The 10,314-nt window shown below is 46.5% G+C and overlaps 5 non-coding genes across 5 annotated transcripts; 3 read left to right on the forward strand and 2 right to left on the reverse strand.

Annotated features, from left to right (window-relative positions):
* Window positions 1-153: 153 nt before the first annotated feature.
* On the forward strand, window positions 154-224 carry trnag-gcc (transfer RNA glycine (anticodon GCC)). The gene has a single exon. It is a non-coding gene; the product is annotated as a tRNA-Gly (tRNA).
* Window positions 225-5,642: 5,418 nt separating this feature from the next.
* Window positions 5,643-5,784, reverse strand: LOC138226290 (U4 spliceosomal RNA). The gene has a single exon (XR_011184475.1). It is a non-coding gene; the product is annotated as a U4 spliceosomal RNA (small nuclear RNA).
* A 1,291-nt stretch (window positions 5,785-7,075) lies between these two features.
* Window positions 7,076-7,194, forward strand: LOC138226274 (5S ribosomal RNA). The gene has a single exon (XR_011184461.1). It is a non-coding gene; the product is annotated as a 5S ribosomal RNA (ribosomal RNA).
* Window positions 7,195-7,831: 637 nt separating this feature from the next.
* Window positions 7,832-7,995, reverse strand: LOC138226279 (U1 spliceosomal RNA). Its single transcript, XR_011184464.1, has one exon. It is a non-coding gene; the product is annotated as a U1 spliceosomal RNA (small nuclear RNA).
* A 1,807-nt stretch (window positions 7,996-9,802) lies between these two features.
* LOC138226309 (5S ribosomal RNA) lies at window positions 9,803-9,921 on the forward strand. The gene has a single exon (XR_011184496.1). It is a non-coding gene; the product is annotated as a 5S ribosomal RNA (ribosomal RNA).
* The last annotated feature ends 393 nt before the right edge of the window (window positions 9,922-10,314 follow it).

Raw genomic sequence — 10,314 nt, forward strand, 5'->3', positions numbered from 1 at the left:
CTGGTGGTTTTAAAACGCCCAATCGCTTGTACCCGCTGCCTTAGAAATAAGTTCTTCAGCGTCCGCAAATGGCATTTTGCAGCTGGAAGCAGATGTCGACGCGTTTTGCACAGAGCACCAAAAAAGCGTCTTTTTTGAAGGCCCAGGCACTGAGCATTGGTGGTTCAGTGGTAGAATTCTCGCCTGCCACGCGGGAGGCTCGGGTTCGATTCCCGGCCAATGCAGTGGCTTTTGCAGCGAGCGGCTCCATCACTTGCATCCCCTTGCAACTCGCAACTGAAAACCCACTGAAGCTAAGCAGGTGTGAGCCAGGTCAGTACCTGGATGAGCTACAGGGAAAAACAAAGCTTCCAGCTGGAAGCGGTGTTAATGGTGCCGGCGGGGGGGCGCTCACCCTGAGGTCTGTGCGGGTCCCAATGCCCCAGTATAGTGACGGAGATGCTGTGTTGTAAAAGGGCGCTGTCTTTTGGATGAGATGTAAAACCGAGGTCACAGCGCTCTGTGGTCATTCAAAATGACCACCAAAACCTTTGACAAAAGCTCTTGGTAATTGATGGTCTTCAATAATGCTTCTCCTTTAGGTACATTTTAAATCAGCTGAAAAATGCTGTGAAATGGGGGGGCACTTCAGGCCAGTGTAGGATTTGGGTTACAAGAACCATGAAACTGCACGAGAAAGCCCGTACACTGATTACACGGCTTTCTATTCAAAGGAGGACAAAAGAAATTCCCTGAGTTTGATTTTTTGCAGCACAGAGAGGAGCACTGTCGTGAGGCTGGTTAGCTCAGTTGGTTAGAGCGTGGTGCTAATAACGCCAAGGTCGCGGGTTTGAGCCCTGTACGGGCCAGGTCCCTGTTTGTGAAACAGGCAAATGACTGTCTCAGGGGCCCATTCCTCATTCTCAAGACACATGTATGCAGTATGTACACCGTGCATTGAGCAATAGGGACTGAATACACCACAGGTAAGGTTAGAAGTCATTCTGAGGTGCCACATGTGAGGGATACAGCTAGGCATCCGAAATGTAGGGTTTGAGACCCTTCAGGAGTACTGCATCCTTTGAGACAGACCCGTGCATGTTAAACAAATGATCATTTCTTTCGGCATTAGGGACTAAATATACTAAACATATGATGCTAAAATGTTATTTTCACATATATTAATGTAATAAATGATTGCTTATGCTTTAGAAACAAATCTAATTAAAATAAAAGCTTAAGTTTTGTATTTATCTTGTACCATAGAACATGATTTTCTTTGTATTTCAAGCCCACAAAGTGTCCAAATGACGCACTACATGATATAAGGAAGATTATCACATGCATATCGGTATTATCTTTCTTATGAAAATGCATTCCTTTCATTACCTTTTACTTTTTAAAATGAACTCAAATTGAGTATAATGTAATAATTTAAGTAGAATAGATTCTAATAATATAATGATCCATTGTTTTGCACTACTTCACTGCTTCACTGCTCTATGCCATCTGGAAATAAATCCTCAGACTGCTTACTGCCCTGGGCATGTACCAATAAATTAAAGGAGCACATCTGTTTATCACTGCGTTGAAGCAGGAGACACACAGTCTCTGCAAACACATCCTAGATACAGTGTTCCAGCACCTTTGACCTCATCCAGAACGTATCATTTCTTGAAAGGGATTGCTGTCCGAATGCACATCTGAATCCCAAACAGAATCTCTAGTAAAATACGATCATTTGTGAAACAGGCAAATGACTGTCTCAGGGGCCTATTCCTCATTGTCAGACACATGTATGGAATGCTTTCACCGTGCATTGAGCAATAGGGATTAAAAACACCGCAGGTAAGGTTAGATGTCATGTTCTATGATCATTTCTTTCAGCATTAGGGACTAAATATACTAAACGTATGATGCTAAAATGTTATTTTTACATATATTAATGTAATAAATGATTGCTTATGCTTTATAAACAAATCTAATTAAAATAAAAGCTTAAGTTTTGTATTTATCTTGTACCATAGAACATGATTTGCTTTGTATTTCAAGCCCACAAAGTGTCCAAATGTTCTATGATCATTTCTTTCAGCATTAGGGACTAAATATACCAAACGTATGATGCTAAAATCCTGAAAAAAGGATGTGCTCCATCTCGTCAGTAGATTGGATTCCAAAACTGATTTGGGTCAATATACATTACCTTTGAAATTAAAGTACAGTCTACTGTAGGGAACCATCAACTTAGAAAGCATTGGCCTTCCCTGGGGGTCAGGTAGGTGCAAAAGATAAACCTTTATCCTATCTTTATCTTAAGATAAGTGGCCAAGCAGTATTTTTCCAAGTTTCACCAAGCACATCATGTTGCCATAGTAGACAAAGTTCTATAAAATGTTAAATAACTTTTAAAAAAAGCATCTTGGTCTTACAGTACTGTACAAGGTGAATTAAACTGTCCCTGGTAATAAAAAGTAATTAGAAGCATCTCAGAAACTTTATCTCTAGAAACATTAGCTGTTTTATATCATGTAATTTAGTGTGATGTTGTCAGAATTCAAGGACATTAGCACACACAGAAATTGGTTCAGTTAAATCTAAAAAACACAGCTAAACATGGGTTTAAATGTAACAGAAGTCTTACCTCTTGTCAAAAGATTTAATTCAAGAAGCGATGTAATAAATGATTGCTTATGCTTTATAAACAAATCTAATTAAAATAAAAGCTTAAGTTTTGTATTTATCTTGTACCATAGAACATGATTTTCTTTGTATTTGAAGCCCACAAAGTGTCCAAATGATGCACTACATGATATAAGGAAGATTATCACATGCATATCGGTATTATCTTTCTTATGAAAATGCATTCCTTTCATTACCTTTTACTTTTTAAAATGAACTCAAATTGTGTATAATGTAATAATTTAAGTAGAATAGATTCAGGTAGGAAATATAGAGTCATGATGTTTATGGCTGACATCATTTCACATGGGTGAATTTTAAGCTAAGAAATAAAAACATTTACAATGAAGATACCATTGCTTAATTTTAAATGCCTTTAAAAAATAAATACCTCCTGAGAATAATTTGCCACTCCCAGATCCTTGGTAAGGTACTGTTTGAATCCAATCAGGAGAGGAGCATCCAGGGAGTGCTTTCTATAGAGTCCAGCTTGGGCCACTCTCTTCCGGCCTGCTGATACTTTTTAACTACTCAGGGCCTGTAAGGATATAAAACACCGGTTTAAACATTTTAGACCTATAAGACAAATTAGAATTTTAGTAAAAAATAGATACATCTGAAAAATAAAAAGTCTTACTGCTGATAGAGTTCTTCAGAGCTCACATCTTCCCCTTCCTTATCCGCTTCTGTTTCAGTTTCTAGAGCAGCCTCTGGCATCTCTTCCTCCTGGACTGTGGCCTCTTGCTCAGGGCCGCTGGAATGCAGGTAGATTCTTTTCAACATGCTTTTACATAATATGTTGTAACAATGATTTCAAAAAGAAACTACAGAAGCCTTACAGATTAAAAATATCTCACCTTGCCAATGTGTCTTCAGGCTTCCCATGTACAAAAAGGCCCAAGGACTCTAGCAGTCTTACAACCACTATCCTGTTTGCCTCACCAGACACGATCTCTATTCTGTGGTAATCCACGATGACCCCGTTCTTCAGGTGATTCATCATGTCCTCCCTCGCCTGTTGAGAGGCCATCCTGATGTTTTCTGCCGTGGCGTGCTTCATACACGCCCTCTTCAAGTGAGCAGGAAGCTGATCAAGAGTATTCAGGCACATCTTGCACACCAGGGGAATCCTCGCGGGTTTCCTTTGAAAATAAATAATACCATCTGTGTATAGAAACAAGCTAAGACTGATTTCTTAAATTATCCTTAATTTTCTCTCTCATAGTTTGAGCATAATGATTTTATTGCATTTATATAAGAATTGCTCATTGCTCCTAAATAAATAATGGTTTCATAAAAAAGTGAACACTTGGTCTCAGTCACAGACTTTCCAATAGAAGCCATTGTGGAGTTCAGCAACTGCAGGTCCTAGAAGTGGGGAAGGAATTTTAAAAGAGAAATTGAATTACAATACAGAAGGAATGGCTGAGGGATCACTGAAATATATATATACAAATTCCAAAGACTGAGTCCATATAGAAACAACTACCTTTCATTTTCAGTATAAGAAAAAAAAAACATTATCTTCCAAAGCATCATAAAATTGTCCCTTCTTCCAGACTCTACTTCTCTCTTGTAGTAGTATAGCAGACCTTTCCAGGTGAGCAGATCACAGAGTCCGAAATGAGCTTCCTCCATCAAGCAAAGTACCTGAACATGACTCTGTCTTCATAAAAGCGCCCCTGTAATAAAGAAATTAAATCCGAAATCAAGAGGGCAGTTGCCTACTGAAATACAAGAAGTCATCAATTTTAACCTAGCAACACATTAAAGGCTGCATCTATACAAGTACGATTCTAGAAATGCTCACCAGATTACGTTTTAAGAAGGAACTGCGCCTCAGGTTCCGCCGAGATCTTAACTCGGATGGCAGGATTCAGAGTCCGGAGTGCGGACTGATGGCGCACGGAGGGTCCATATACTGTGGATCCCTCAGTGATCTTCCGCGTATTCAAACCGCCAGCGTGTGACTCCCCTGTCCCCGTGACCTCATTGCTCTGCTCTCTCCTCTGTGCAGCTGAGCCCGACTCACGGTAAAATGGAAAAAAATATGCCCTCGACGCGAGATTTATTCTGGAGCGAGCCAGTGTTGCGCATAGCTGCCTTCAAAGCAGTTAACCCAGGTTCGATTCCCGGCCAACGCAGTTACGAATGTTTTCAAATGCTGTCATGAGCCTTGGATTGTGACTAGCAAAGCGAAGCCTTTTGAAAGAGCTAAAGCACTGCAAAACGGAATTGAAGGAGAATCTTACAGGGGATTCTGAGCAGAGTCTGCATACATGCAGTCAGATAAAGGTGCTGAAAGCTTGAGCTACTCTCAATGTCATGCTGCCCTTCCCCGGAGTAAATCTGTTACATTGTAAGAATGCTTCTGGCAGGTTCAAAAAGAGACCCTTGTTAATTGGAGAAATCAATGATTTCGAATGAATTCTGTATGCGTTAAAAGACAGCTATACACAGAAAACATGCAGGACACTGCTCATGATGTTTCCCGAGCAGAAACACAGTGCGTTTTTCCAAGCCATTTGACAAAGCCCACCCACTGAAAACTGCAGCAGATCGTGTAAAGACGTTCAACTTTGTAACTACTGCACGCACAGGAAGCAGAATAAATTCCTCTTTTCAAACTGTCAAAGGTTTGCTTTGCGAACGCTGCAGGACATCGCACAATCTCTTTTGAATGGGGACAAACGATTTCTTATGGGGCGCAGTAAGTACAGACGTTTAAAATGCTCCACTCATGCCGACGATGCAGCATGAAGAAGCGCAACCTAACGTTTGACAGACAAAAGCCAGGCGCCGCTACGAGCAGTATGAAATCATACTGACAAGCACACGGCGTTTCGCGCTGACACAAAAGTAATCTCGACAGACGCTGTTCTCTGCATAAAGCTGAAAGAGCGTTTCTGTTGACACGTAACAAGTTCGTTTCTTTCTACCATGATATCACCGTGACCAAATCTGTCTTTAAACACCTTGCTCAGTCTCTGACGAGACTGTCAAAAATTGCTTTCGCCGATTGTATTGCAAACCGGCGGAAGCGGGGTATTGGGAAAAGTTTTCAACTAGCAATAATCACGCCTCGGCTAACCCTCACAGGCTACGATACTGCCACTGCGCAAAGCTAACGGTTGCCAGGCAACCGCGGGGATCCTATGGAAATCGTTATCGATCGTGTCATGGCATGTCGTTGCTATAACGCTTCATATTTGTCGTCTTCTTCTTCTTCTAGCTTGAGGTTTTGAAGAATTTCATGACAGACAAGGGCTCCGTTGGGAACAAAGGGCGTTGTGAGAAAACCGTTGCTTATTTTCAGCAGCAGAAATACAACCCTTTAAATACAAGATGACAGAACAATGACGAAGGGCATGCCGGGAGGAACTCATGCACTACAGAGGAAAGGGGGCGGGCACGTACAGTTCACATTCAAGCCACAAGTACTCCTCTTGGATGTTGCACAAACAAATCCTAACGTCTTGAAAGCATTGCAGCATGTTTGTGTCCCACTTCCCGTGGCTGCGGGACGACTGACACGAACGGACAAACACAATCTGTGGCGTTTAGCGTGACATAGTCTTGCAGGCATCGTGCTGTCTCACTGCAATATTATACCGCTGGAGGAAACAGACCATCTGGCCATGAAACTCATTTGAACGTCTAGCTACAGCAACTAACAATATCATGATTTATTCAGGATGTGTGGAATCAGCACGTCCCGGAGACAGCTTCCGAAATCGTGAGCATTCTCTGGTGGTAGGGGCGTTCAAGATGGCGCTCAGGTGGGAGGTAAAGTTTAGTGGTTGGGGAGTTTTTTTGAGTTTTTCATGACCTGAATGTTAATTTTTGCTTTTTTTGACTACAGAAAAATAAGGACTTAACACTAGTTGTTTAAACTTCAGTTATAATTGAAAGAAAAAAAACGATTTTTTTTTAGGTTTAAAAAGTCCGATATGAGTAACACTGGGAAAAGAAAAGAGAGTGCTGGGTCTTCGAAGGAGAACTCTAAGATACCTCAATCGTATATGTATAGCACTACAAAAAAATCGATGGCAACTAAAGGGAAAAGTGAAGCAGCTGCAGGGGCAGCAAGAGGGCGGAGGCGCCGCGCGCCCGGCCGAAGTGTTGGACCGGTGCGCTTTACGTGCTGAAATAAACACGCGACAGCCCCGAAATGTTTCCAGAGTGCTGTGCACTGAAGACTTGCCTGGTGCTCCTCCATGCAGATTCTTTGTCCTCCTCCAGTGCGGGACGAGCCAACACAAGGGAGCGCATTCGCCAACATCCAGGCACGCAATGCGATTTGGAAAGCAGCTCCTTTCCAAAGAGTTGCACACGAACGATCCTTCAGTCCCGCTCGGGGGGCACGGAGCCCCCGCCACACACAGCTTCAAGTAGCGAGTCAGGCGCCAGGGCTTTCGCTTACGGCCACACCACCCTGAACACGCCCGATCTCGTCTGATCTTGGAAGCTAAGCAGGGTCGGGCCTGGTTAGTACTTGGATGGGAGACCGCCTGGGAATACCAGGTGCTGTAAGCTCTTGCTCTCCCGGCCAGCAGGGGTCGCCGTTGGTGCCGTAGGCTTTGGGAGGAAAACCTGCAGGATGGAAAGGTGATCTATAGCCTCATCTCTAGAGATGTTTTGTTGCTGTGGCATGTGTGTGACCCATATTCAAAAAAAAAAAACCCGTCTGTAAAACGAATATCGAAGCTGCCTCTAAATCTGCAAATGAAGATGAGTCGATAAACCACTCGTTTTTCGTATAACTAGACATATATTCATTTGTTACCGATTTCATTCATTGAGCACGGATACAATAGAGGTACAGCCATTCACTGTTTGACATGTCTGCACTGGTACAGAACCGAGCAATCAGAAAACGGGTGAAACTGTCTTTAGACTCAGCATACAGTACCGAGGCCCCCCATGACCAAATAAAGGCTAACCTCGATAATCAGCCTAAAGAACGCAGACTACAGCAAAACGACTGACTTTGAAAAGGGAATGAACGTCCGGAAGGAGTAGTGGAACTAGCTTGAGATGCTTCTCCGGACCCCTAACTAAAAGCCAGCGAGAACCAGCAGCGGCGTCCACTCCTGTCGAACCGGGATCCTTCCGCAGCCACGCAGCTCGTGGTGTCCTAACCCTCCCGTATCTGATTTTGGACCAAGCACATCAGGGGAGAGCGCGAACGCAGTCCCCCACTACCAGAAATTATGCAGTCGAGATTCCCACATTTGGGGAATTCGCAGGGGTCAGCACAGCCGGAGTGCAATGGCCGAGCCTCGCCCTGGGTGAACCTCCTTCTTGATCAAGGTTTCTCCCCTGCCAGGTAAGTATAAGTTAAACAGGCCCCTGCAAGCGGCCCGCACCCACAGCACAAATCGCGCAGCCTAGGCCACCTCCTCGCCCCGCACGCCACCGCCTCCTGCTGGGCCCACTCTTTCACACACTCACACGCCACACTAACACTCAAAAGTGTGGGCAAAACGAGAAAACGAGCGCGCCGTTTCCTACACATCTGCAGTCGCCGTTGCGCATTCGCAGCATGTCCCGGGATGCAATTCGGCCTCATTTGCATAACTCCAGACCGTCAGATCGCCACGCAAGCTCGCGACGTGCGCCTGCCACACACCGAACAAACCTTTTCAGCAATTTCCAAAAAACGGGCCTGCTCGCCTGCCCACAAGGCTCCGTCTCTTACCTGCTCTCCAGAGCCTGCTGCCTTCTGTGCTTTTCTCTCGGCACCGCTGCAGTGCACACAACTCCTGCAGCGGGAGGGGGGGAGAAAGTTCCCGCGCTCCGCCGCAGGGAAGGCTCGCTCCGTGCGCACACGTCCTTTCGATGCCAGTCCAACAAGTGCTCCGCATTAGCTGCGTCGGGGCTCCGGCGTGTCGCACCTCACCTCACCTCGCACTGCCCCCTCCTTGAATGTCTGCCGCTGGGCATGCCCCGCTCTCCTCCGCCTTATCTTATCGCGTGTGAGCACCGACAATGGCCACAATGCCGGGGAATGGCACCTGTAAAGTGTTAATTGGGGCACAGGAACAGCCCGTCTCGTCTCGGGGGGGCCGGCTTCAGAGACAATACAGCAAACACAGCGGGGCGGGGGAAGAAGACGACACCACACATGCGGGTACATTCAGCTCCGGCGGGAACGAGACATTTGTGGGTCTTTTCAAGTGCCGAGAGCCGAGCAATCCTTCACTTGTATCGTTTCTCCCCGGTGACTAGATCTGGCCCTGCGACTCTCGACTGGGCTCACCCCCGGGGCAGCCCAGCAGGTGTGAGCCTGGCCGGCACCCGGATGGGAGATTCCACCCCGGAAAAGCTCCGGTTGCTGCTGCTCCTGCAAGAGGTGTGACTGGGACCAGTAGGGAGCGCTCACCCTGCGGGCTGTGTGGCTCTCTTACGCCCCAGCCTCCTGATGGCGACACTCTGCTGCACAAACAGGCGCCGTCCTTCGGGGGAGGCGTCAAACCGAGGTCCCGACCCTCCTTGGCCATTAGGAAACCCCAGGGCGTCTCTCAAAAAGAGACGCCGGGGGTGTCCCTCTGGTGTTAGTGCTCCCCTTTACCCATCAGTCGGGGTCTCCTCCTAATCCCCGTCTCACCTGTAACAATCAATGACGAGGCCCCCCTGTCCGTGAGATTTAGTACTCGCGCAAGAGACCGGGGGCAGAGCGCGAACGCGGTCCCCCGCCCCCCACAAAGTGCGCGCTCCGGGTTCCCTCTCGGGGCCCTGCAACACAGTGGAAGGGCAGCGAGAAGGAGCCTCTTGCTCTGATGCCGCAAGGCCACAAGAGGGCGGAGGCGCCGCGCCCCCGGCCGACGTGTTGGACCGGTGCGCTTTACGTGCTGAAATAAACACGCGAAAGCCCCGAAATGTTTCCAGAGTGCTGTGCACTGGAGGTTTTTGTCTGGTGAAGACTTGCCTGGTGCTCCTCCGTGCAGATTGTTTGTCCTCCTCCAGTGCGGGACGAGTCAACACAAGGGAGCGCATTCGCCAACATCCAGGCACGCAATGCGATTTGGAAAGCAGCTCCTTTCCAAAGAGTTGCACACGAACGATCCTTCAGTCCCGCTCGGGGGGCACGGAACCCCCGCCACACACAGCTTCAAGTAGCGAGTCAGGCGCCAGGGCTTTCGCTTACGGCCACACAACCCTGAACACGCCCGATCTCGTCTGATCTCGGAAGCTAAGCAGCGTCGGGCCTGGTTAGTACTTGGATGGGAGACTGCCTGGGAATACCAGGTGCTGTAAGCTTTTGATCTCCCGGCCAGCAGGGGTCGCCGTTGGTGCCGTAGGCTTTGGGAGGAAAACCTGCAGGATGGAAAGGTGATCTATAGCCTCATCTCTAGAGATGTTTTGTTGCTGTGGCATGTGTGTGACCCATATTCAAAAAAAAAAACCCGTCTGTAAAACGAATATCGAAGCTGCCTCTAAATCTGCAAATGAAGATGAGTCGATAAACCACTCGTTTTTCGTATAACTAGACATATATTCATTTGTTACCGATTTCATTCATTGAGCATGGATACAGTAGAGGTACAGCCATTCACTGTTTGACATGTCTGCACTGGTACAGAACCGAGCAATCAGAAAACGGGTGAAACTGTCTTTAGACTCAGCATACAGTACCGAGGCCCCCCATGACCA

This window comes from Lepisosteus oculatus, unplaced genomic scaffold (assembly GCF_040954835.1).
Source record: "Lepisosteus oculatus isolate fLepOcu1 unplaced genomic scaffold, fLepOcu1.hap2 HAP2_SCAFFOLD_131, whole genome shotgun sequence".
Lineage (NCBI taxonomy): Eukaryota > Metazoa > Chordata > Actinopteri > Semionotiformes > Lepisosteidae > Lepisosteus > Lepisosteus oculatus.